Source organism: Palaemon carinicauda, unplaced genomic scaffold (genome assembly GCF_036898095.1).
Source record: "Palaemon carinicauda isolate YSFRI2023 unplaced genomic scaffold, ASM3689809v2 scaffold1636, whole genome shotgun sequence".
Classification (NCBI taxonomy): Eukaryota; Metazoa; Arthropoda; class Malacostraca; order Decapoda; family Palaemonidae; genus Palaemon; species Palaemon carinicauda.
In genome coordinates, this window is record NW_027169188.1 from 15,001 (window position 1) to 35,000 (window position 20,000).

At 33.7% G+C, this 20,000-nt stretch overlaps 1 long non-coding RNA gene across 1 annotated transcript in view; it reads right to left on the bottom strand.

The window, feature by feature from the left end:
- Positions 1-1,670: 1,670 nt before the first annotated feature.
- Positions 1,671-20,000, bottom strand: part of LOC137635716 (uncharacterized) — a 20,444-nt gene continuing 2,114 nt past the window's right edge. Inside the window, exons 2-3 of the long non-coding RNA XR_011042757.1 lie at positions 7,380-7,433; positions 1,671-1,701 (exon numbers count right to left, since the gene is read on the bottom strand). This is a non-coding gene — a long non-coding RNA (uncharacterized lncRNA). The remainder of the gene's footprint in view (positions 1,702-7,379; positions 7,434-20,000) is intronic.

The window sequence follows — 20,000 nt, forward strand, 5'->3', positions numbered from 1 at the left end:
GTGAAGATTTTGCTTATTTTGAAGACCCATTTTAGCCTTAATAACTAAAAATACTATTGATTTCTAAAGGGATTAACTAGTTGAGTATTCTGAAGATCTTGCGTATTTTGAAGACCCTTTGTAACCCTAAAAGCTCAAAATACTATTGATTTCTAAATAGATTATTAACTAGTTGAATATTCTGAGGATCTTGCGTATTTTGAAGACCTTTTTTAACCTTAAAAGCTCAAAATACTATTGATTTCTAAATGGATTACTAACTAGTTGAGTATTCTGAGGATCTTGCGTGTTTTGAAGACCCCGTTTTAACCTTAAAAGCTCAAAATACTATTGATTTCTAAATGGATTATTAACTAGTTGAGTATTCTGAGGATCTTGCGTATTTTGAAGACCCCTTTTAGCCTTAATAACTAAAAATGCTATTAATTTCTAAATGGATTATTAAATAGTAGAGTATTGTGAAGATTTTGCTTATTTTGAAGACCCATTTTAGCCTTAATAACTAAAAAATGCTATTAATTTCTAAATGGATTATTAAATAGTAGAGTATTGTGAAGATTTTGCTTATTTTGAAGACCCATTTTAGCCTTAATAACTAAAAATGCTATTAATTTCTAAATGGATTATTAAATAGTAGAGTATTGTGAAGATTTTGCTTATTTTGAAGACCCATTTTAGCCTTAATAACTAAAAATACTATTGATTTCTAAAGGGATTAACTAGTTGAGTATTCTGAAGATCTTGCGTATTTTGAAGACCCTTTGTAACCCTAAAAGCTCAAAATACTATTGATTTCTAAATAGATTATTAACTAGTTGAATATTCTGAGGATCTTGCGTATTTTGAAGACCTTTTTTAACCTTAAAAGCTCAAAATACTATTGATTTCTAAATGGATTACTAACTAGTTGAGTATTCTGAGGATCTTGCGTGTTTTGAAGACCCCGTTTTAACCTTAAAAGCTCAAAATACTATTGATTTCTAAATGGATTATTAACTAGTTGAGTATTCTGAGGATCTTGCGTATTTTGAAGACCCCTTTTAGTCCTAAAACCTCAGAATACTATTGATTTCTAAATAGATTATTAACTAGTATTCACAGATGAGCAGTGAAAGATCTGCTACTAACCCTGGTCCTTTAGGCCGGGAGCACACTAGCGACTCTGTGGCGCCACAAAGCCACAGCATCGTGTGGCGAGGAAGTGGTCTCCCATAGGTTTCCATTGTTTTCAAGTTTTGCCGCGCAAACTAGCGACTGTGGCAAGCGACTGTGGCTCTCTGTCGCTCATCCCCGCCACAGGCTTGAAAACAATGGAAACCTATGGGAGACCTCATCCCCGCCACACGATGCTGTGGCTTTGTGGCGCCACAGAGTCGCTAGTGTGCTCCCGGCCTTTCTTAGGAGCGTTGCCACATGTCTTCTCGTGCATTAAGCGTTTTATAAGATAAGACTGGTTAGTGATGAGAAACGTGGCAACACCGCTAATCATTGGCAAGTCTCTAGCTTTTGTTAAGTGGAATACAGTTGCCTTAGCTAAAACATAGCTGTTCGGAAGCTCTGAATTCAAGATTCAAATCTAGATAATAGTTCACAGAGCTCTAGAATCTACTGTAGATGTTACTGTAACTACACTTAAGTTTATGGAGTGAAACAACATTTCTTTGTACTTGCCAGGTGTCCAGTAGAAAATTGCCATAGTGTCTGAAAAAAAGAAAAGAAAATTATTTATCTTGGGATGAATTGTATACCATGAATGTCACAGGAAAATAATTTTAGCAAATTGAAAATATATATTTTTTTAAAGGCGGGGTCACTGTAGTAATCCAATGCAATAGTTTTAATTTTTATATATAACAAAATAATTTTAGCAAATTGAAAATATTTTTTTCTAAATAAGTCACTATAGTGATCCAAGACAGTATATATATATATATATATATATAAAGGTAATATATACATATATATATACATATATATAAATATATATATGTATATATTTATATATATAAATTTATATATGTATATAAATATATATATATATATATATATGTATATATATACATACACATATATATATAATATATATATATATATATATATAATATATATATATATATATATATAAATGTATGTATAAATATATATATATATATATATATAAATATATATATAGAATACATATATATATATATATATATATATTTATATATAAATATATAAATATATATATATAATATATATATATATATATATATAGTGACATCATTGTACGCTACGCACAAACACACACATTCATCATCAACTAAAACCATTATCAAATAACGAGCAATTCCATACCTCACTATTCCCATTCGATAATGGTAACCCATATTGAATTTGACCGCCCCCCCCCCCCCCCCCCCCGAAGAGATTCTCGACTTATGCGCAGGCGCAAGCACGTCGGAAAGGGGGGTGGGGGAAGGGGGCATGCAGTTATCTCTCCCAATTAGAAAGAATTTATGTGCCAAAGGTGTCATCGGACTTTCTCATGTTGGATATCTATGAAGTAGACGTCTTTTCTTGTTAGAAATTAGTTAGTTTTCTGTGACGATTGCGATTCTAAATCTGAGAATTGTGGGAATTTTTGGGGAATTTGGGGGAATTTGCGGATTTTGGTTATGGGGAATGATGAGGGAGTGTGATGATTTAGATTGGTTATTATTATTATTATTATTATTGTTATTATTATTTTTATTATTGTTATAATTATTATTATTATTATTATTGTTATTATTATTATTATTATTATTATTATTGTTATAATTATTATTATTATTTATTATTATTATTATTATTATTATTATTTTTTATCATCATCATCATTATTATTATTGTTATTATTATTATTATTATTATGATTATCATTATTTCTATGATTAATATACATAAATTATATTTACATTTATTACAACTCAAATTAGGATTCATTATATACTGTAAGAACTATAAACTATCAAAATTGAAAATATAATCCATATCTTAATTAAAATCTAAATCGTAAAGATAGTAAGAAAATTCCAATTGAGAAAGGAGTTAGTCAGGGAGACCATATCTCTCTTAAATCATTCATAGAGTACCCAGAAGTTTTTTTTAGAATTTAGATTGGAAAAATTTAGGAATTATCATTAATGGGTATTACCGATGTACAGAGGCTATGACACTAACCCTTAATGGAAGTACCGATGTACAGAGGCTATGACACTAACCCTTAATGGAAGTACCGATGTACAGAGGCTATGACACTAACCCTTAATGGAAGTACCGATGTACAGAGGCTATGACACTAACCCAGATTGATTGATTGATTTTGAGGTTTTCTGGCATCCTGACATCTAAGGTCATGGACACCGAGCACGACCCAAAACTAGAGGATATTTGCAACAGCTAAAGCCCTGTTCCGCACGATCGAGTGTGCCCGACGGGCAAACAGTGGTACCAGACCACAATAGTTATAGTCCATTTCTTTTAGCGAGTCATATTTGCACCGACTCGCAACGGTGCCCTTTTAGCTCGGAAAAGTTTCCTGGTCACTGATTGGTTAGAATTATCTTGTCCAACCAATCAGCGATCAGGAAACTTTTCCGAGCTAAAAGGCACCGCTGCGAGTCTGTGCAAATATGACTCGCTAAAAGAAATGGACTATAGTAAGAATGAGGGTTAATGACATCAGAAGCGGGAAAACCACAGACAGGGATATAGCATCATACAATGTTGCCAGATCCCTGCCTTTAGTTTTCCCGCTTCTGACGTCATCAACCCTCATTTTCACTAACTATTGTGGCCTGGTATCACTGTTTGCCCGTCGGGCATGCTCGATCGTGTGGACAGGGCTTTAGATAAAAGATTTTGCTTATGCTTAATGTTAAGAGCTTAGCTTGACTTGAAATTTCTACTTAACAACCCTTGGCTGACGGATACAAGCAGCAAGTAGTGGAAATAGTCCAGTACCAATAGGATACGTCCTTAAAGACGTAATTTAATGCAATATAATACAAGTTGTTTTCAATTGTCTGATTACTAGGGTTATTGAGGTTATTGTAACTTATTTGCTAATTAGCTACCTGGAATTAGCTTTTAATTAGTTATTACCTCGCTAATTAATTTGCTCATCATATGGCAAAACCTGTACTTGATTCTTCCATATTGTGGTCATTATATTTTGCAGAAATCCTTCTGTACAGATTGGAATATGTTTCAGTACATTTCCATATGTCTCTGGAAGTCTATAATTTCCCCCTCAGGTAAATTTTAAGTCTATGGGTAATCCAACTCTGGGTTAGACTCTGTTACCACTGGCCAGCACTGCCCAAACTCTCTCGTATATTACTAGTTTTTTTTTTTTTTTTTTTTTTTTTTTTTTTTTTTTTTTTTTTTGAAGGAATGGGCAAACTTGGGAACCTTTGTGGTTCGTTGTGCAGGGATGGGAACCCTTTTTTGGATGTAGGCCATCTTGCAATTCCTCAATGCTCCTTAAGGCCGCATAGAATTTTGTTGGTTATTTTATCCTCCAAAGTAATTTATTAGTAATCTAAAGAAAGAGTGACAGGTTTATAAAAATTTAAAGCATTACATTTTCAAATATTTGAATTAGGTACTTTTTATACAAGTAATCAGTAAATGAATTATTTTGAAAACTAAATTTTGAAATATTTCATTCAAGTTTTGGGTAGTTTTCAAACTAAGTAAATTAATATGGAAAGCATGTCATTTTCAAATGACTTTAGTTAAGCAAGTCGGTTCTTTGTATTGAAGTGATAAATAAAATAATATTAATCTTTTGGAAAAGATAGCTTGTAAATATCAACAAAATAAAATTTTAAAATATCTTATATTGGCAAGTAGGTACTTTTTAAACAATCATATATCATAAAAATGCAACATCTCAGTAAAACATTGTATCTGTTTAAACACATTTAGCTGTTTCATTGAATAAAATCAATTATTTGCTTTCTTAAGATGTTCAATAATCCCCTAGTTTTTAGCCATCATAGCTGGAACACCATCAGTGCATAACTTATTATAATAAGGAATTAGAATTTAGTCCTCCTTTGTGACATTACTTATTGAAGTTGTTAAAATGTCTGTTCCTCTTGTCCTTGTGTTAAGGTTACCCAAGGGAAGCTGTTTTTCATACAATCAAAACTCATCAGTGAAAGCACCAATAACATATTTTTATGCCAAAAATCTGGAACCTGTTGACTCATCTAAAACTAACATAGATCACAGTGAGGAGATGGACAAAACAGGAACTCCTCATCCATCATACTTTAAGTTATTCGCTCACTTACTGCAACTAGCAGTTTTTCCTTGAATTCAGTGAATCCCAACTTGATACAACTAGCAGTTTTTCCTTGATAGCTACAACAGCTAGTTGTATTAAGTTGGGATTAACGGAATTCAAGGAAAAATTGCTTCCATTCTCCGGGAGGTACATCACTGAACACAACTTTCCTATTGTCTGTGTGTACATACGGTATAATGATTTCAAACACACAATATTCAATGTCAAAGCAGAAATATACTTCACATACTGTACATATATCAAAGACCCTAGAAGGCCGCACTTGATGGTCCAGAAGGCCATATTTTACAAGGGGGAAAGACACAGGAATACCACTTAACATAAGGTTCACCACCTAACTTAACCTAAGAGCTCTATCCTTACCCCTACTCAATTTTTTTAATGAGACGCATTTGCACCGACTCACAGCGGTGCCCTTTTACCTCGGAAAAGTTTCCTGATCGCTGATTGGTTAGAATTATCTTGTTCAACCTATCAGCGATCAGGAAACTTTTCCGAGCTAAAAGGGCACCCCTGCGAGTCGGTGCAAATCTGCCTCACTAAAAAGAATTGACTATAGTTACCTAGTGGGGTGCGGAATACGTCCCCTTAAATTACTACAATTTCGTCCCCCATTTATACATATATTCATCATTTTTTTCACTAGTTTTGATTTTTTTTTTCTCTCATGAGTATTTTCATACATGTGCTTGCAGATGATACATGTAAATTAAGTATAAACTTCGTAATTCATGATATTCTGTAATTTTTTTTTTTTTTTTTTCAAAATCATAATCTAAATTTGATATTATCTCTTCTGAGCCCAGGTTCGACTCCTGACATGAATGATCAGTCTTATTAATTAAGTTTTCAAAATTTTGATTAAAACGATATTTGCAAATTGATAAGAGTTCCAAAATCTTCACTTTATTTTCATAAATGTACTGGAGGTGTGGCATCCAGTGGATGCTACATAATCTCGAATATTTTCACCAACCTGTGAAGCTTTTCCTCACCATCACCTTTCATCCTTAAACATATTTCATTCAAACTACACTCCATCTTAGATCTATTGTTATTGTAAGTAAACTCTCTCTCTCGTCTCTCTCTCTCTCTCGTCTCTCTCTCTCTCTCTCTCTCTCTCTCTCTCTCTCTCTCTCTCTCTCTCTCTCTCTCTGAAAATATATGCCCTGTGTTTTCACATTTCTCTCGGTATGCTTACACCACCAACAACAACAACATTAACAACAACAACAACAACAACAACAACAAATGCAGCCGCTTCTACTCCCTATTCACGTCTGGAGCTTGGCCAGTTTTCATCACCACGCTGGCCACTGCGGATTAGTGATGGTAGGAGAATTTAGTCTGGTCGCTCACAGCAAACCAATCTAGTAATGGGTGTCCCTGACTAGTACAGCTTTGCTGATTATGTCGATACGCAAACCCTTTTACAGTGCTAAGGTATTAGTCTCTTTTTTTTTTTTTTTTTTTTTTTTTTTTTTTTTTTACAATCTCTTCCTGTACATGTTCTCCTTGAAGAGGCCGGTCTAATGTCCTCCTCCAAGGTCAAGCCTTGGCCATTTTGCTCCTAGCCTTGATTTTTTATGCCTGGGACAGCCTTGGCCATTATTTATAATAAGGACAAATAGGACTCCAGCTTTGTTAAAGTTTTTATAGTTTATATAGGAAATATTTATTTCAATGTTTTTACTGTTCTTAGAATATTTTATTTTTCCTTGTTTCCTTTCCTCATTGGGCTATTTTCCCTGTTGGGGCCCCTGAGCTTATAGTATCTTGCTTTTCCATCTAGGGTTGTAGCTTAGCATTTAATAATAATAATAATAATAATAATAATAAATAATAATAATAATAATAATAATAATAATAAGAACAATTTCCTTAGTAATGACATTTCTTAGTCTTTTTTTATATTGCCATAATATTTTGCAGCACGTGTAAGCCAATAATGACATCTAATCTTTTCCAAACTTCCAAGGGAGAAATAAATTTGAGAAATCAAACATTTTCACAAAAACTGTAAACTTAATTTACTTACCCAATGCAGCTTGGACTTTCGTAGTCAAACAGGATTTAACTGACGGCGACTATCCTGCAATAGAAGAAAATTCACACATAAATAATCATATCAATCAATACTTGTTCGGGGCAGGTTACAGATATGATAGTAAATTCTGAATCTTTATATTCTGATTAGAAATTACGCTTATCAGCATAAACAACTATCTGGAGAAATGAATTACATTAGCCTGGTGGACTGAATGAATACCCAGTACCAAGTTCAGCATGAGTTGCATACCATTTAGTGTCTTGAAGAGTTGCTCCACAGCCTCTTTCAAAGGAACATTGTAAGGTCCTCTAAAAATAAGCACCGAGATTCATTTTGCATATGCGGCACACTCATTCGAGTTAGGGTACCCTGACACTTGCACGTCTTTTTCGTGGCAAGTCGTGACATTTTGTGGCACGAACTGGAAGATCAAAAAAAATAAAAAATACCTCAGAATCACAGCTGACCTGTCCACATTGACACGAACTGGCACGACGAGTTCACGCATAGCTTGCGCACTTCCCGCATCATCCTGACGAGTTCGCGAACAGTTCGCGCATAGTTCACGACCCAGTCACGAAATTTTGTCGTCACCAAAATTTTGAACATTTCAAAATTCTGGTCACGACATGCCAGGATGTCACGACGGGTTTACACGCCAGTTCACGACGAGTTCACGCCAGTTCACAACTCGAGTCGTGACAATGCGTTCCACAAATTCGTGCAAGTGTCAGCCTGGCTTTAGCTGTAAAGTGATACTGACACTTAGCTGAGAGTCTATGCCAGAACAGGAGCTGGAAACAATATAACAGGATTTCTTGGAAGCCAGGAGACCTGTTCTCTGATCAAGTGGAAGTTGACCACATTACACTTGGGAGTATGTCGCCCTACTCAGTTACCATATATGAGTCATATACCCTAGCCTGTTATTACTAAGCAACCATCCACCCTACACTATGATTATGTGAAAACTATCCTTAATCGTGAGGGATCTGACCACAAATCTACTCCATAATCAAAAGAAATCCACAGACTTGCCACTGTACTCCACACTTTTTAGGGATCTCATCACTGCACACCACGTTTACACTGGATTCACCCCTTTGTACTGCACAAGTATGAGGGGCCAGGCAACCAAACTCCACAATTACAAATGACCCTATTCCAAAATTGTGATGTTCCTGACCACCATACTCCACAGTTTCAAGAAGTCCAGCCTCTGTACTCCAGGAGTACAAGGGACCTGGCCACTCCAGAATTACAACTAATACAGCCACTGTACTTCACACATGAGGCCTGGCTACCCAACTCCACAAGTACAAAGAATCCAGCCACTGTACTCCTTGAGTACAAGGGACCTGTCGACCCTACTCCACAATTTCAAGAAATCTAGCCACTGTAGCCTACTCCACAATTACAAGGGACCAGGGCACTCTACTACACAGTTAACATCCTAGTGTACAAATCCCGCTCAAACAAGCAAGTTCCTTTGAGTGTCTGCAACCTCACCTTCCTTGTGAGCCAATGATGGGGCTTTTGGGGGACCCTATAGGTCTACCTGTTGAGTCATCAGCAGCCATTACCTTACCCTCATTGGTCCTACCATGAGTGGAGAGGAGTCTTAGGGACTGATCATGTGATATATAGTCAGTCTCTAGGGCATTGTCCTGCTTACTAGGGCAATGTCATTGCCCCTTGCCTCTATCATTCATGAGTGACCTTTAAACCTTCAAAAGACAGCCAATCTGCAAATAGCATTTCGACTTATGCTAATAATCTTTACTGGCCAGTTTCAAAAGAGAATTTGATTGTTGCTGGGGCCTGATTGGCAACGTCTTTGCCTGGTGTTTGCCAGTTGGGGGTTCGAGTCCCACTCAGACTCGTTAGTGCCATTAGTGTCAGCAACCTTACCATCCTTGTGAGCTAAGGTTGTGGGGTTTGGGGGAGCCTAAAGGTCTATCTGCTAAGTCATCAGGAGCCCCTGTCTGGCCCTCCCTGGTCCTAGTTTGGGTGGAGAGGTGGCTTGGGCGCTGATCATATAATATATGGTCAGTCTCTAGGGCACTGTCCTGATTGCTAGGGCAATGTCACTGTCCCTTGCCTCTGCCATTCATGAGTGACCTTTCAACATTTGAAAGTATTAAATGTAGTGATTGAACTATGAGAAAATTCAAGATTGAAAATACCAACCTTCATTGTGATTATAACTAAGAGCAGATGAATTAAGCATAGGGGAATGTCTAAGAACTTGGGCATCTAACTAGGAGACAGGAGAAATAGGAAATGAATTCAGGTAGGCACCCAAGAAAGGACATGAACAAGTGAATTCAGGTAGGCACCCAAGAAAGGACGTGAACAAGTGAATTCAGGTAGGCACCCAAGAAAGGACGTGAACAAGTGAATTCAGGTAGGCACCCAAGAAAGGACATGAACAAGTGAATTCAGGTAGGCACCCAAGAAAGGACGTGAACAAGTGAATTCAGGTAGGCACCCAAGAAAGGACGTGAACAAGTGAATTCAGGTAGGCACCCAAGAAAGGACGTGAACAAGTGAATTCAGGTAGGCACCCAAGAAAGGACATGAACAAGTGAATTCAGGTAGGCACCCAAGAAAGGACATGAACAAGTGAAATTCAGGTAGGCACCCAAGAAAGGACGTGAACAAGTGAATGCAGGTAGGCACCCAAGAAAGGACATGAACAAGAAACTTAAGTACTGTTTACAGTATACCACGCGTTTTGGGTATTTGTATGAAAGCATTGCCTGGATGTTCGCGAAAATTTCAACTCGAGGTGGGCACCATTACGAAATTGTGATAAGATTTTGAGGGAGACAAAGTGGTGAATCGTTTGCTTTGGTGAAGTTTTGCAATGTTCCTTTTTTTTTACAATAGATTCGTGTCTCGATCTTTCCATTAAGGGAAGTAATCAGAAATTGGATCATAATATAAAAATTATCTTTTCTCAGACTCGTTGTTAATAGATAAAGGTTATCTATTTTGACGCTGTTACTATTCTTAGAATGATATATTGTTAATTTATTCTCAACATTTATTTATTTCCTTATTTCCTTTCCTCACTGGGCTATTTTTCCCTGTTGGAGCCCTTGGGCTTATAGCATCTTGGTTTTCCAACTAGGGTTGTAGCTTGGCTAGTAATAATAATAATAATAATAATAATAATAATAATAATAATAATAATAATATGTTTCTACTACTGATAAGCACTATCAACACAAACAGCATTTAATGTTCCAAAAGATATTAAAGGTTTAAAGGCCACTCGTGAATGGTAAAGGGAAAGTGACAATTCCCTAGCTAGCAGGACAATGTCCTAGAGACTGACCAAATATATATAAGATTAGCACCCAAGCCTAAAATCTCCCACCATCACCTATCCGCCGTGGCCAGCGTGGTGATGAAAACTGGCCAAATCTCAGACACAATTAAGGACATATCTGAGGCCATTGTCCTGCAGTGAACTAGAAACGACTACATTTGTTCTTGTTATTTGTTGTATGTATATATAATTTATACGTTTAAATGTGTTTCGACGTATATATGATGGTAATAATTCATCTCTTATTTTGATACATGGCATACATATGCATATTAACAGATATGAAGACATGGATTAGAGTCTTCCTTCAAGGCCTTCTAAATCCTTGTCTTTATAATTTGTTGCATCATAGCCTGCTTAATCATGTGTAGTAAAGTGGACTGACCGTGTAACTGAATTTTCATGGCAAAGACTACGCCCGCCAATCGAAAACTGGTGTGCAGATCCCGTGGAGTTTAAATTCTTTTTCCGCCGCAAGATTACTGTTATGTTAAAACTGGCGTGTAGATCCCGTGGAGTTTAACCGAGTTCTGTTCTTTGCTTTTATGCCTAAACAAAACTGAATGTTCAAACGTTTCTATCATGTTTATGTGTGTGTGTGTGTATATATATATATATATATATATATATATATATATATATATATATATATATATATATATATATATATATATATGTATATATATATATAACTCAAAATTTCTCCCTTTTCACTTTTGGTTGTTATATTCTTAATTACAACATCGAAACATTTTTCATGTACTTTTTCCAATTTTCCATTGATATATAGATATTGCCCACCTGTGAAAGACTGTAAGAGAGAGAGAGAGAGAGAGAGAGAGAGAGAGAGAGAGAGAGAGAGAGAGAGAGAGAGAGAGAGAGAGAGAGAAGGGTGTTAGTTGCAAGAGAAATGGCCATCTCTAAACACAACTACGAGGCCATTTTTATCGGGGAGAAATGCTTTCTTAAGGGCATTTCTTTTACCTGAAGGATATCCTTGCCATCGGACTCCTCGCTTTAAGGGAGTCCTTGAGAGTCCTTCGTATCCTTTAACGAACAAAAAGAGAACGACAGAGGATTTTAAAATCCTGAGGTCATTAACGGTAATGCCCTAAGATGACTTTAAAATGTTGGGTAATATTCGATTTCCTTAGAACGCTTTGCAATACTACACAGTATCCTAGAAGTTTTATTCCAGCTGTGACCAGGTTGTGGAATGATCTTCGTAATTAGGTAGTTGAATGAGTAGAACTTCATAAGGCCAAGCTTGCAGTGAATGTTTTTATGTTGAACAGGCTGACATAAGTCCTTTTATAATATAGCCTGTTCGTGATACGTTTTCAGCTATTATTATTATTATTATTATTATTATTATTATTATTATTATTATTGCTTGCTAAGCTACAACCCTAGTTGGAAAAGCAGGATGCTATAAGCCCAGGGGCCCCAACAGGGAAAATAGCTCAGTGAGGAAAGTAAAAAAAGGAAAAATAAAATATTTTAAGAATAGCAACATTAAAATAAATATTTCCTATAAAAATTATAACAAAACAAGAAAGAGAGAAATTAGATAGAATAGCGTGCCCGAGTGTACCCTCAAGCAAGAGAACTCTAACCCAAGACAGTGGAAGACCATGGTACAGAGGCTATGGCACTACCCAAGACTAGAGAACACTGGTTTGATTGATTTTGGAGTGCCCTTTCCCTAGAAGAGCTGCTTACCATAGCTGAAGAGTCTCTTCTACCCTTACCAAGAGGAAAGTAGCCACTGAACAATTACAGTGCAGTAGTTAACCCCTTGAGCAAAGAAGAATTGTTTGATAATCACAGTGTTGTCAGGTGTATGAGGAGAGAGGAGGGTATGTAAAGAATAGGCCAGACTATTCGGTGTGTGTAGGCAAAGGGAAAGTGAACCGTAGCCGTTGCCGTATTTACTGAGAAATTTTGCATAAATATTGAACGTTTATTAAAAGGTTTTGCTCATAATATCGTCTGGCTTGGTATGCTTTTTGCCGTTGATATTGTCTGTTTTGGAAAATTTTACCGCTAATTTTTTCTATCTGCTGAAAATTTTTGCTGATATTGTCACTACGCCTACTGTAAAATTTTGCCGATAATATTGTCTTTACTGATGCTATGTTGAAATTTTTGCTGATATTATCACTACGCCTACTGTAAAATTTTGCCGATAATATTGTCTTTACTGATGCTATGTTAAAATTTTTGCTGATATTGTCACTACGCCTACTGTAAAATTTTGCCGATAATATTGTCTTTACTGATGCTATGTTGAAATTTTTGCTGATATTATCACTACGCCTACTGTAAAATTTTGCCGATAATATTGTCTTTACTGATGCTATGTTAAAATTTTTGCTGATATTGTCACTACGCCTACTGTAAAATTTTGCCGATAATATTGTCTTTACTGATGCTATGTTGAAATTTTTGCTGATATTATCACTACGCCTACTGTAAAATTTTGCCGATAATATTGTCTTTACTGATGCTATGTTAAAATTTTTGCTGATATTGTCACTACGCCTACTGTAAAATTTTGCCAATAGTATTGTCTTTACTGATGCTATGTTAAAATTTTTGCTGATATTATCACTACGCCTACTGTAAAAATTTGTCTATATTTTTGCGAAGTTTTGCTACTAATATTGGCTATCTTATATACAATTTTTGCTTAAAATTTTGACTAAATAATACGAGATTTCCTCTTGATAAAAACTGAATTAATGAAGATGGTGTCACAATTAAGAAGGTCAATTAAACAGAACACACACACACTCTCTCTCTCTCTCTCTCTCTCTCTCTCTCTCTCTCTCTCTCTCTCTCTCTCTCTCTCTCTCTCTCTCCTCTCTCTCTCTCATTAAAATTAGCGTACCGCAAAACATGAAGGAGTAGATGGAAATGAAAGAGCCGCTTTTTGAAATAAGGAAGACTATAGACCCGGTGGAAAACGTAAATAAGAATAGAGTACCAAAGCCTTATAGTAGAGGGGGAAAAAGTCTCTAAACCAGTGCGTTCTTATGCGCATTTCCGCATTCCTGAAACATCAGCGCATTATAGTCCCCGCTTTCCTAAATACATCCGCGCATTCCTGTAAACAACTGCGCATTTCTGTAACATACACGCGCATTCCTGAAACATTAGCGCATTCTTATATTCTCCGCTTTCTCAAATACATCCGCGCATTCCTATAAACATTTGCGCATTTCTGTAACATACATGCACATTCCTTAAGCATCAGCGCATTCTTATATTCACCACTTTCTTATATACATCCGCGCAATCCTGTAAACAACTGCGCATTTCTGTAACATACATGCGCATTCCTTAAGCATCAGCGCATTCTTATATTCGCCGCTTTCATATATACATCCGCGCATTCCCTTAAACAACTGCGCATTTCTATAAAATACGCGCGTTCCTCTAAGCATTGCGCATTCCTAACACTTACAAGACAGGAGAATTATTTAATATATTTAGAATAAATTAACGGCGATAGACAGAGAATTAACTAATTTATTGATCGATTTACTAATAGATAATTGGCGTTAAAATTATGATGGTCAATTTATGAGAATATATATCGTAGTATGATATATAATAGTTATATTAAATTATCATTTTCGGATTCAATCAAATTTTGGAATTTTTATGAAATTAGTTTTGGATTCATATTTTCTTTTACGAATTCTACATAAATTTTGTAGTTTTCCATCATTATTTAGATTATCACTTTTGTATTTAATCAAATTTTGTAGTTTTTAAGAAATTACTGTTTTGAGATTCATATTTTTTTACGAATTCTACATAAATTTTGTAGTTTGGCTTCATTATTTCGTAGAAAAGAAACCTTATTTTTTTGTAGATATGTTTCTACAAATCTACAGAAATTCGTTGAGGTATATTAATCGTTATAAGATAGAGAATGTCTACATAAAACCCTACAGAAACATATTTTTATGTATTGAACGTGTAGACTACAGAATTCTGTGTATGACCGCTTTTTAGATATAATCTTATCCTTATTTTAGTAAATATTCCTACATAATCTACACTGTTAAAAAAACCTTAATATTAATTCTAAATTCTCATTAAAAATATACAGTTCTCAACCGTATTTCAGTAAAATAGAGGCGACCGTCATTTTACCTTTATTATTATCTTTTATGGGTTGGTGACCGTTATATCACTCATTTACGTCAATATATCCGTTTTTAAAAACGGTAAAAATCTGGCAATATTTATTCCAGGATTTTTACCTTTTTTATACTATAAAATTTTTAGTGTATAGAAATTTATGTAGAATGAAATTATTCGCATGTCCGTTTTTTAGTTATAATTTTATAATTTTTTTTAGTAAGATTTCCTTCATAATCTACAAAATTATCCGCCATATTTAGGCCTTTTTTATTGAAAATATATTAGTAAAATTTTCTACATAATCTACAAAATTGTCCGTCGTATTTCGGTCTTTTTGAGTGAGAATTATTCAGTAAAATTCCCTACATAATCTACAAAATTATCCGTCGTATTTCGGTCTTCTTGAGTGAGAATTATTTAGTAAAATTTCCTACAAAATCTACAAAATTATCCGCCGTATTTCGGTCTTTTTGAGTGTGAATTATTTAGTAAAATTTCCTACAAAATCTACAAAATTATCCGTCGTATTTCGGTCTTTTTGAGTGAGAATTTTGTAGTAAAATTCCCTACATAATCTACAAAATTATCCGCCATATTTCGGTCTTCTTGAGTGAGAATTATTTAGTAAAACTCCTACATAATCTACGAAATTATCCTCCGTATTTCGGTCTTTTTGAGTGAGAATTATTTAGTAAAATTCCCTACATAATCTACAAAATTATCCGTCGTATTTCGGTCTTTTTGAGTGAGAATTATTTAGTAAAATTTCCTACATAATCTACAAAATTATCCGCCGTATTTTAGCATTTTTAATTGAACATTTTTTAGTAAAATTTCCTAAATAATCTACAAAATTATCCGCGGAATATTTCGGCATTTTTCTGTGAGAATCGCTACAGAATTTCTACGGAATTATAGATATCTAAATAATTACTACAGTGTTCTATTTAGGAAAAAGTATAATTTCAATATTTTATAGCTAAATTTTGTAAAAATTCTACAGAATTCCTCTGTAAACGAATCTCGGTTATTCTGTAGTGAGTTTTTTTTTTATAATTTCTACAAAATTTCCTTTAAAATAAACCCCCATGAGTTGCATTTATTATTATTATTATTATTATTATATTACTACTGCTATTATTATTATTGTTATCATTATCATTATTATTATTATTATTATTATTATTATTATTATTATTATTATTATTATATTACTACTACTACTACTACTACTACTACTACTACTACTACTACTACTACTACTACTACTATTATTATTATTATTATTATTATTATTATTATTATTATTATTATATTACTACTACTATTATTATTATTATTATTATTATTATTATTATTACTACTATTATTATTATTATTTTATTACTACTACTACTACTATTATTATTATTATTTTTATTATCATCATCATCACTAGCCAAGCTACAACCCTAGTTGCAAAAGCAAGATGCTATAATCCCAAGGGCTCCAACAGGGGAAAATAGCCCAGTGAGGAAAGGAAACAAGGAAATGAATAACGACGAGAAGAAAATTAACAATAAATCATTTTAAAAACATTAACAGATATGTCATACATAAAGTATAAAAAGACTTATGTCAGTCTATTCAACATAAAAAAACATTTGCTGCAAGTTTGAACTTTTGAAGTTTATTTGAAATTTTACAAAATCCCACAAAATTCTTTATAGAAATAAATCATTTGTAGTACAGCGTCATTATTGTATTTTGTAGTGATTACCCTAAAAATTCTACAAAATTAACCAAAGGACCAAATACATCGTTAAAAATTTGCCGTAAAAACGGTAAAAATCCTGGAATAAATGTTGCCAGGCATTTACCGTTTTAGAAAAACAGATATATTTACGTAAACGAGTGATTTTACGGTCACTAACCCGTCAAAGATAACAAATTAAGGTAAAATTACGGTCGCCTGGATTTTACTGAAATACGGCTGAGAACAGTAGATTTTTACGGAGAATTTCCGATTAAAAATATGTTTTTTTTCTTAGTGTACCGAATTTTGTAGCAAACACGCTACAATATACAGCTTCAATTTAGTATGATATCTCACAGATTCTCAGAAATAATAATAGTTTATATAGGACATATCTGTTTTGACGTTGTTACTGTTTTAGAATGATTTATTGTTAACTTGTTCTCATCATTTATTTATTTCCTTATTTCCTTTCCTCACTGGGCTATTTTTCCCTATTGGAGCCCTTGGGCTTATAGCACCTTGCTTTTCCAACTAGGGTTTTAGCTTGGCTGATAATAATAATAATAATAATAATAATAATAATAATAATAATAATAATAATAATAATAATCTCGGGCATCAACAAATTCTCTTACCTACATACTACCTAAACGTTTTGTAGGACTCCTGCCAACCACATTACGTAGAGATCCTACGGAATCCTACAGAGTCCTCTCCACAGATTCTCAGAAATGAAAATAAAATAACATAATCTCGGGTATCAACAAATTCTCTAACTTATACATACTACCTAAACGTTTTGTAGGACTCCTACCAACCACATTACGTAGAGATCCTACGGAATCCTACAGAGTCCTACAGAATCCTCTCCACAGATTCTCAGAAATGAAAATAAAATAACATAATCTCGAGTATCAACAAATTCTCTAACTTATACATACTACCTAAACGTTTTGTAGGACTCCTACCAACCACATTACGTAGAGATCCTACAGAATCCTACGGAATCCTACAGAGTCCTCTTGCTCGAAGAGTCGACCCGCTCTCCCGTATAACCAGGGGTTTCAACAAATTCACTAACTCTACATACTCCCTAAACGTTTTGTAGGACTCCTACCAACCACATTACGTAGAGATCCTACGGAATCCTACAGAGTCCTACAGAGTCTTCTCGCTCGAAGAGTCGACCCGCTCTCCCGTATAACCAGAAGTTTCTCTTACTTACATACTACCTAAACGTTTTGTAGGACTCCTACCAACCACATTACGTAGAGATCCTACGGAATCCTAGAGTCCTACAGAGTCCTCTCGCTCGAAGAGTCTACCCGCTCTCCCGTATAACCAGGGGTTTCAACAAATTCACTAACTCTACATACTCCCTAAACGTTTTGTAGGACTCCTACCAACCACATTACGTAGAGATCCTACGGAATCCTAGAGTCCTACAGACTCCTCTCGCTCGAAGAGTCGACCCGCTCTCCCGTATAACCAGAGGTTTAGCGATAAAATCACCCTCAGCGTTTAGCGTTGAAGGCTTCTGACGAAGCCGATAAGAAAGCGCGCATTGATAAGGGTTTTGGTTTTGATGATAATTCTCATCTTTCGGGAGAGAATGGACAAGTTTGGCGAGGTTGGCCAGGTCTCACTTGGCCAAGTTAAGGTTTTTTGAATTTTGGAAGATTTGTTTGATTGAGTGGAGAGTTTTATTATATAATTTTTTTTTGTTTGTTTGATAATGTAATCGGTATAAAAATTAAGAATTTATTAAAAATATTCACTAGTATATATATATATATATATATATATATATATATATATATATATATATATATATATATATATATATATATGCGTATTGGTGTTTTTACCGAATGGACTATAGAAAAATCACTAAGTATTTTTTTTTCAAATTGACAATTTAATTGGTATATGAAAAATAACAATTTATTGAAAAAGTGACATACACACATATGTGTATATATATATATATATATATATATATATATATATATATATATATATATATATATATATATATAAAAGCGTATTGATTTTCTAACCGAATATGCAAAATATTAATAATTTTATGTTGACAAATTATTACTACTAATTTATTTGTTCAAGATAATAATTTAGCTTCAAATAAACAAATAATTATATATATAATTATTTAGATAAACAATTGTTTACACGAATATTATAAACAATTATAAGAGAAATTATTTATTATTATTATTATTATTATCATTATTATTATTATTATTATTATTATTATTATTATTATTATTATTATTGTTATTATTACTTGCTAAGCTACAACCCCAGTTGGAAAAGCGGGATGCTATAAGCCCAAGGGCTCCAACAGGGAAAAATAAGACGAGATTTGATGAAATCATAGATTGTATTTTAAGCTAAGTTCTTAGAAGTCCGTTATCTCTCTCTCTCTCTCTCTCTCTCTCTCTCTCTCTCTCTCTCTCTCTCTCTCTCTCTCTCTCTCTCTCTGGGTCGTAAGAGATAATTTTCTTAGGAAGCTGATAATTATTATTATTAATATTATTATTATTATTATTATTATTATTATTATTATTATTATTATTGTTGATATGATTGTTATTATTATTATTATTATTATTATTATTATTATTATTGTTATTATTATTATTATTATTATTATTATTATTATTATTATTATTATTATTATTATTATTATTATTATTATTACTATTGTTGTTATTATTATTATTATTATTATTATTATTATTAGTAGTAGTAGTATTAGTACCATGATAACAATAGTGATTTTTATCACCGATAACAAAAAATATAAGACTGATAACTAGTGATAACTGGTAATAATCACATCAGTAATAACAATGAATAAAAAATCCTTCGTATCCAAAAATGAGCGACCATGGTATGTGTGACGCCAAATTATCCAAAAAAAAAAAAGAAAAAAAAAGAAAAAAAAAACAGTAAAATTCATAACTTATAGAAATAGTTATTATGATTTTTTTTTTAGAGAGGCCTCAAAACTTATCCAGAAGCCCTATCCTACAACTTTTGCCATTGCCAAAATACTGAAGAGGCCGTATCCAGAATGAAAAAGACATAGAATCTGGAGTAAAAATTAAGAATAAACTTTTAGAAAAGCCGTATCCGAAGCAGGAAAAAACTTATGTTAAAGACAAAACTTGTCCGAAATAAACTACTCAAAAAAGCCGTATCCGAAACCCAATAAAACTTGTGATAAAGACAAAACTCGTCCGGAATAAACTACTCAAAAAAGCCGTATCCGAAACCAAATAAAACTTGTGTTAAAGACAAAACTCGTTCGAAATGAACAACTTAGAAAAGTTGTATCCGAAATAGAAAAAAA